The sequence below is a fragment of the Procambarus clarkii genome, unplaced genomic scaffold (assembly GCF_040958095.1).
Source record: "Procambarus clarkii isolate CNS0578487 unplaced genomic scaffold, FALCON_Pclarkii_2.0 HiC_scaffold_2268, whole genome shotgun sequence".
NCBI classification, from domain to species: Eukaryota; Metazoa; Arthropoda; class Malacostraca; order Decapoda; family Cambaridae; genus Procambarus; species Procambarus clarkii.
In genome coordinates, this window is record NW_027191275.1 from 677 (window position 1) to 9,681 (window position 9,005).

Below are 9,005 nucleotides of genomic sequence, written 5' to 3' on the forward strand. Positions count from 1 at the left end.
TTGTTGGGAACAAAAAGCCCAAAATAAAGAGAGCTTCAAAATCTCCCAAACCACCCAAGGCAAAGAAAGCTGTCAAGAAAACAACAAAGGCAAAATAAACGACGACATGCAAGCAGCATGAATACACATGACAATAAACATCCAGGCCTCCCCCCTCAGTGGAGGGGCCTCATATGATTCCAAAAAGAGTTTAGTTTTGTAGACAAATAAATCATTACTTTTGGGGTAGATTTACTCTGTATATTATATATATATATATATATATATATATATATATATATATATATATATATATATATATATATATATATATATATATATATATATATTTATATATACACATGGGTGAGGTGATATGGTACCAAAGTTTTGGGTAAGGTGATTGACATTTACACAAGATAAAACACGAACCAATGGGAATAAAAACATAAGAATGGAAGTAACTGCAGAAGGCCTATTGGCCCATAACACAAGCACTTCCTCTTGATGCTTCTATATTGGTTCGGAGTCTTGAAGCTATAATATATATATATATATATATATATATATATATATATATATATATATATATATATATATATATATATATATATATATATATATATATATATATATATATACACAAAACTAAATAGTCTTGTTAGACAAATTGCCCCTATTAGAGGCAAGTTGACTAACAAGCCGAATGACTGCAATTGTTTTGAATTTGAGTTAAATCTAACATAGAAATGTAATCAAACCTAACCTAACCTATGCTAACCCAAGCTAAGCTAACCTAACCTAACCTAAGCTAACCCAAGCTAAGCTAAGCTAACCTAACCTAACCTAACCTAACCTAACCTAACCTAACCTAAGCTAAGCTAACCTAACCTAACCTAACCTAACCTAACCTAACCTAACCCAGCAATTCATGATCTTAATATAATACTGTTAATTGGATAAACCAATTTGGAAAGAAATGTTCGAAAATAACAAAATTAACTGTGCTTGTTAGGAAAATTGGGCCTTGCATACTTGTCCCAATAGTGTGGTTCTCGCTTTTAGGTACGACATAAACGTATACCTAAGTTGAGAGAGAAAAAGATTCGCACTCAAACATGCATATCGATTGCCAGTCCTGAATTCTGGGTAGATATTCGTGTCCTCCCTTTTCATTTACCATCATTTGGATACTATCAAAACAGCTCTGAGAAGGATAAAATGAATAAAACGGGTAGCTCACTCATGTAAAAAGGAAGAGTTGGGAAAGATCTCTCTCTCTCTCTCTCCCCCTCACCCCCCCCCCCCCCCACCAATGATCCTGCTCTGCTAGTATATAACGTAACAAACCTTCCCCCCCCCCCTCCCTCCCCAATCAGAGTCCCTTTAAGCATGCGAGGATAAAAAATAGATTTCATAAGACCCAATGTGCTAGCTGATATCAAAACAATTTATGTTATCGTCTATTAAGCCCTTCAGTAAAAAAGTATAGGGACCTAATTAGGTCCCGTTTTGAGGTGGTGGTGGGTGGAATCGATGGATTAGCCAAGCTCTTATCCGCCGAATCCGTAGAGGGTACGACCCTGGCGCTTCAGAGCGTACACCACGTCCATAGCAGTGACGGTCTTCCTCTTGGCGTGTTCCGTGTAGGTTACAGCATCACGGATGACGTTCTCGAGGAACACCTTCAGGACGCCACGGGTCTCTTCGTAGATGAGACCCGAAATACGCTTCACGCCGCCACGACGAGCTAAGCGACGAATAGCGGGCTTGGTGATGCCCTGGATGTTGTCACGTAGCACCTTACGATGACGCTTGGCGCCACCCTTTCCGAGTCCCTTGCCTCCCTTGCCGCGTCCAGTCATGGTGTTGAAGTTGTGTGAATCGAATTGACGAATGCCCGCACGATTTCCCGACTATATCCCATCAAGCGGACGTACTAGTAGCATTGCAACTCCTGCCTGCCCTTACTTTACGCTTGTGGTCGAGTAGACACGGCTTTCTCACAACGCTTTCAAAACTGCAGTTGCCTACTCGTCTGTTTCACGTCCCTGTGAAATGACTTTTGCACAAATCCAAAAAATAGAGCAAAATCAGCGATAATAGTGATTGAGGTGAGCCGCCTGTTGGCTGCAGCCAGAGGAAGGAGGGGAGGGGCAACGGGGTGACGTAGGCGAGTCGAGCAGCCAATGGCGCTCGAGCAAGCGCCTCGAGACGGCGTATATAAGCAAAAATTTTTCGGCGCCGGCCATCACAAACCACAGTTGTTCACCATGGCTCGCACCAAGCAGACTGCTCGCAAGTCCACGGGAGGCAAGGCTCCTCGTAAGCAGCTGGCCACCAAGGCAGCACGCAAGTCTGCTCCTGCCACAGGGGGTGTGAAGAAGCCTCACCGTTACAGGCCCGGAACGGTCGCCCTGCGTGAGATCCGTCGTTACCAGAAGAGCACCGAGTTGCTCATCAGGAAACTTCCCTTCCAGCGTCTGGTGCGCGAGATTGCCCAGGACTTCAAGACCGATCTTCGCTTCCAGTCGTCTGCCGTCATGGCTTTACAGGAGGCATCCGAGGCTTACCTGGTCGGTCTCTTCGAGGACACTAACCTCTGTGCCATCCACGCCAAGCGTGTCACCATCATGCCAAAGGACATTCAGCTTGCTCGCCGTATCCGTGGAGAGCGTGCATAAGCTAAATCGACCACCCTAGTATACACCAAACTCGGCCCTTCTCAGGGCCAAAATATCCTTCTAAGGAGATTTCAGACATTCCTAGCATAATTTAGGTGTCATACATACATGTGATATCAATAAATCAAGTCATTTGTAGTACAACCTGTTCTCTTACAAACAAAACGCCGTCGCTTTTCACTCTTATGCACTGTCAAGGATCACCCCCCCCCCCCCCCCCCCAAAATAAAAATTGTCATACTGTACTAGAAATAAAAGCAGCTTGTATAAGTGACATATACTGTCCAGTCCTGTTTTATTCTGTTTTCGGTCCTCTGGCTTAATCTGTTAAGTTAGGAGATGACATTTTAAATTAACCGTTTTCTTGACATTTTCAAACCTAAGAGGGTGGCCTGCATAGTAATCCTAATGTGGAACATAACAATGAATCTCTAATCTCTAGAAAAAAGATACCGAGTGCTTATATGTGTTGAGAGAGAGAGAGAGAGAGAGAGAGAGAGAGAGAGAGAGAGAGAGAGAGAGAGAGAGAGAGAGAGAGAGAGAGAGAGAGAGAGAGAGAGAGACACAGACAGACAGACAAGACAGACAAGACAGACAGACAGACAGACAGACAGACAGACAGACAGACAGACAGACAGACAGACAGACAGACAGACAGGCAGGCAGGCAGACAGACAGACAGACAGACAGACACTGAGAGAGAGAAACACACACAGACAGTTTCATAAATATTCTCATTTTATAGCTATTTGCTTTCAGTGACAGAGGTTTTTGTTATAATAGTATTGGTGTCTAACACTCACAATCTCTTTAGAAATTAAAGTGTGGCTCCAATGGAGCCGAGTTTGTTGGTTTGAGGCCAAGCCACCACCACAGGGCAGTAAGTAAGCCGTTTACTTGGAGGAGGTGTACTTGGTGACGGCCTTAGTGCCCTCAGAGACGGCGTGCTTGGCCAGTTCTCCGGGCAACAGGAGCCTTACAGCCGTCTGGATCTCCCGACTGGTAATGGTGGAACGCTTGTTGTAGTGGGCCAGGCGAGAAGCCTCGGCGGCGATGCGCTCGAAGATGTCGTTCACGAACGAGTTCATGATCGACATGGCTTTGGAAGAGATACCAGTGTCGGGGTGGACCTGCTTCAGCACTTTGTAGATGTAGATGCTGTAGCTCTCCTTCCTCCTGCGCTTCTTTTTCTTATCGCCCTTGGCAATGGCCTTCTGGGCCTTTCCGGCCTTCTTGGCAGCCTTTCCAGATGCCTTGGGTGGCATGATGATGCTCGTGCTGGCTGGCGTTGCGATACAATAATGAACTTTTGCGCGAGGCGAGCTTTCCTTTTATATCCCGCTCGCGACTCAGCTCAGAGCGGGTCGCGTGGCGGAGCGCGCTGATTGGTCAGTGGCGGGCTCCCTTGATCCTGAGCGGGGTATATAACACGAAGCTCGATCTGCGGGGCGGCATAAAACACCACAAACCCACAACAGCAGCAGCAATGTCAGGACGCGGCAAGGGAGGCAAAGTGAAGGGCAAGTCAAAGTCTCGCTCCAGCAGGGCCGGACTTCAGTTCCCCGTGGGCAGAATTCACCGTCTGCTGCGTAAGGGCAACTACGCCGAACGTGTCGGTGCTGGCGCTCCTGTCTACCTGGCAGCCGTCATGGAATACCTCGCTGCCGAAGTTCTGGAGCTCGCCGGTAACGCCGCACGTGACAACAAGAAGACCCGTATCATCCCACGTCACTTGCAGTTGGCCATCCGCAACGACGAAGAACTCAACAAACTTCTGTCTGGCGTAACCATTGCACAGGGAGGTGTTCTTCCAAACATTCAGGCAGTTCTTTTGCCAAAGAAGACAGAGAAGAAGTAAGCACTTCTGCCACCCACCACGACAAATACCATAACCAGGCTCCATCCGGAGCCACACACACTTTAATAGAGAGATTCAAGTAGACAATCAACTTTCAAACATTAATAATAACATTTATATTGATTTCATTTGGAATGTGTACATAACAAACAAACAAAACAAAATTATAGGGGATATTCAGCATCACTTGGAATATTAACCAATCATATAAATCCAATATATATTTTATATTTTACTTTAAGCGAGGAATTCATATTCTATCAATTTTTAATCATACAAATGAACAAAAGCAATTCTTCACTAGACGTAATGAATGAATAAATGATCAAGGTTTTAATGTGTTTCATGAATATATATATATATATATATATATATATATATATATATATATATATATATATATATATATATATATATATATATATAATATAATATAATATAATATATTATAATACTTGTGAACCAGAATATGTTTGAGCAGCAGCGATCGTGCCTGCCATTGGCCGAAGTGCAACAATTCAAATAATTTAAAGGGCCTGCTCGGGTATATAAGAGAGGCTGGGAGACTGGGGCCGGTGGTGGGTGATGGGTGATGAGTGATGGTGTGGTGTGGTATGGTGTTGTTAAGAGTTGATTTACGGCCAGCCAGCCAGCTGCAGCCAAGGCAGGGCAGGGCAGGGCAAGGCAAGGCAAGGCAAGGCAAGGCAAGGCAAGGCAAGGCAAGGCAAGGCAAGGCAATAACAGGACAGGACAGGCAAGGCAAGGCAAGCAGGCGGGCGGGCGGGCGGGCGGGCAGGCAGGCAGGCAGGCAGGCAGGCAGGCAGGCAGGCAGGCAGGCAGGCAGGCAGGCAGGCAGGCAGGCAGGCAGGCAGGCAGGCAGGCAGGCAGGCAGGCAGCCAGCCAGCCAGCCAGCCAGCCAGCCAGGCAGGCAGCCAGCCAGCCAGGCAGCCAGCCAGCCAGGCAGGCAGGCAGCCAGCCAGCCAGCCAGCCAGCCAGCCAGCCAGCCAGCCAGCCAGCCAGCCACTCCCACTTTGTATTTATATGCATTCAATTTATATTCAAACATTATATATGTTAAGGGCCTAGTTTTAGTGTTTATTTTAAAAATGACAAACATCGAGTCGTTTTACCAGTCCTTTAGCGTTAACGGTGATGCATTTTAAAACTGAACAGAAATCACCTTTTCTGGATATATCAAATATCGAATCCGCTTAATGTGCCTACAATTCAATCATTCAAAAAATACATAATTTACATCATGCCTTTTCATAGAACAGACAATAAGATTTGAGACAATAAGAACTTTACTTTTATAACTAAAGTTGCACAATTATACCAACTCTATGGTGGCTGGGTGGTAAGGTGTGTGGCTGGTGTTTTGGAAGTCGCGAGTTCAAACGACCCAATGGGAGTACTTTTTTTTTTTTTGCCATACAATCTTCCTAATACTATTATGTAGGTGTGTGTGTGTGTGTGTGTTTTTATTCATTCTTTGGTTTTATAGATGACATACATATTGACTCCTTTTACCGGTCCTTAATTAGGCTCTGGGGAAGCAATGGTGGTGGTGCATTTAAAACTAAACCAAAAATCACCAGTTCTGGACGCGTCAAATATCATATCCGCTTAATGTGTCTACAACCTAATTACTTAAAACTACACTATTTAATTCGTTCATATCATGTGCATATTGGTCATTATGCTCATACAACCGACATCAAAATTTATTTTCATTATTAGAATCATACATTTCATCAAGTAATACAGATACAAAGAGATTTTCTTTCTGAGAAGACCGTTAGTATTGGCTGGCTGGCAGGCAGGCAGGCATTTGAGGGTTATTATTTCGCCTGTTGATTGGGGGGAGGGTTGATGTGTTAGGGGGTTTTCGGTTAGGTGTGGTGGTGGTGATTGGTGGTGGTGGTGATTGGTGGTGATTGGTGGTGAGTAGTGGTGGTGGTGGTGAGTAGTGGTGGTGGTGGTGGTGGTGGTGGTGGTGGTGGTGGTGGTGGTGGTGGTGGTGGTGGTGGTGGTAGTAGGTGGGAGGGGGGGGGGGGGGAAGGGGACTGATGGTCTGTGGATTCCTTCTCCGTACCCCTTACATATAAGCAAAAACATGCCTTCCTGTGGGTATAGAAACATTAACACAAATTATATCAGTAACTGATATTGTAGCCTTTTAAACAGAAAAGATTTGTACATACAAATACTTTTAAATTATCATTTATTTGTGGAAATGGCATTTACGTCATTAAATTGATACCTCAGCATCAAGTGTCCTGCAGCTGTGGTCCAGTGGTAAAGTGTATATAAGTGATGCGTATTCTTGGAGTTGCGAGTTCAAACCCGGATTAAGCTATATATATATATATATATATATATATATATATATATATATATATATATATATATATATATATATATATATATATATATATATATATATACACAACATGTTTTGTTTTGGTTGTTTGTTTTTGTATAAAGCCTCACACACTATATTAAGCGAGTTTGTTTTAAACATGACATACATATTAATTCATTTTACCAGGCCTTATTCCACACAACTCCGTGAATTTCCCGTGGAGCCAGCCATTCAAACAAAAACAAACGAAACAAAACAAAACAAAACAAAAAACATTATTGCCAACAGCATTTGGTGTTCCCAGGCGGTCACCCATCCAAGTACTAACCAAACCCAACGTTGCTTAACTTCGCTGATCGGACGAGAAGCGGTGTTCTCAACGTGGTATGGCCGTTGGCATGAGACTGCCTACACATTGTGGCTAATAACCAACTCTTTTTAGTCATCACGGCAGGATACGGACCTTCTTGTGGTGTCTTAATGGTAATTGTATCCTAACATATTTTTGTCTCCTTGGCATGGATATTTAACATCGTTTATTCAGTCTTGGGTTTATGTTCTTTCGCCATTTACAGACATTTTACATCTACCTACTTCCTCAGCCTGCCCTGCCAATTTCTAATGAATTTGTGGATTTTCTTTTGTAATACATACATGTGTGTGCTCATCTGCTCTTCAGTTTTTATGATATTTGTCTCATCTGTCCTGCTTTATGATACTTTTACAAAGAACATGAACAAATGCTTCTATTTTAGAGAAGATATGGGATCCAGGTTTCGGAGCCGTAAAACCAACCGTTGTGATTGGTGGACGAGTTGCCAGGTTGCAGCTTCTGTACCGTGCCGGCACATAAATAGGTTCGGCTCAAGCGGCGGCAGCATCATTCCCCCGTGACTGTCTGAGCGTCTCTCATCACCTTGGTTATCTCATCATCATCATGGTAGAAGCAAAGCCTACCAAGAAGGCTGCGGCTGCTGCTGTGGTGGCCACCACCAGGAAACCTCGCGTCCAGGTTGCTCACCCGAAAACTAGTCAAATGGTTCTAGCCGCGGTCGCAGCACTCAAAGACCGTAAGGGCTCGTCTCTACAAGCAATCAAGAAGTACGTTGTTGCCAACAACAAAGTCGAGGCTGCCAAGATCGCCATTTACATCCGAAGATTTCTCAAGAAAGCAGTGGCTGACGGCATTCTTGTTCAGACCAAGGGAAGTGGAGCTAGTGGATCATTCAAGCTGGCCGTAGCAGAGAAGAGGGCCGTTCTAACTCCCAAGAAAGCCACCACAACCAAGAAACCATCTACAGCAGCAAAGAAGGCCGTGGTAACTCCCAAGAAAGCCGCCACAAGCAACAAACCACCTACAGCCTTGAAAAAGAAGCAGCAGCAGCTTGTTGTTGGGAACAAAAAGCCCAAAATAAAGAGAGCTTCAAAATCTCCCAAACCACCCAAGGCAAAGAAAGCTGTCAAGAAAACAACAAAGGCAAAATAAACGACGACATGCAAGCAGCATGAATACACATGACAATAAACATCCAGGCCTCCCCCCTCAGTGGAGGGGCCTCATATGATTCCAAAAAGAGTTTAGTTTTGTAGACAAATAAATCATTACTTTTGGGGTAGATTTACTCTGTATATTATATATATATATATATATATATATATATATATATATATATATATATATATATATATATATATATATATATATATATATATATTTATATATACACATGGGTGAGGTGATATGGTACCAAAGTTTTGGGTAAGGTGATTGACATTTACACAAGATAAAACACGAACCAATGGGAATAAAAACATAAGAATGGAAGTAACTGCAGAAGGCCTATTGGCCCATAACACAAGCACTTCCTCTTGATGCTTCTATATTGGTTCGGAGTCTTGAAGCTATAATATATATATATATATATATATATATATATATATATATATATATATATATATATATATATATATATATATATATATATATATATATATATATATACACAAAACTAAATAGTCTTGTTAGACAAATTGCCCCTATTAGAGGCAAGTTGACTAACAAGCCGAATGACTGCAATTGTTTTGAATTTGAGTTAAATCTAACATAGAAATGTAATCA

At 43.0% G+C, this 9,005-nt stretch overlaps 1 non-coding gene across 1 annotated transcript; it reads right to left on the reverse strand.

The window, feature by feature from the left end:
• Positions 1 to 7,165: 7,165 nt before the first annotated feature.
• Positions 7,166 to 7,284, reverse strand: LOC138362651 (5S ribosomal RNA). Its single transcript, XR_011227851.1, has one exon. It is a non-coding gene; the product is annotated as a 5S ribosomal RNA (ribosomal RNA).
• Between the last annotated feature and the right edge of the window lie 1,721 nt (positions 7,285 to 9,005).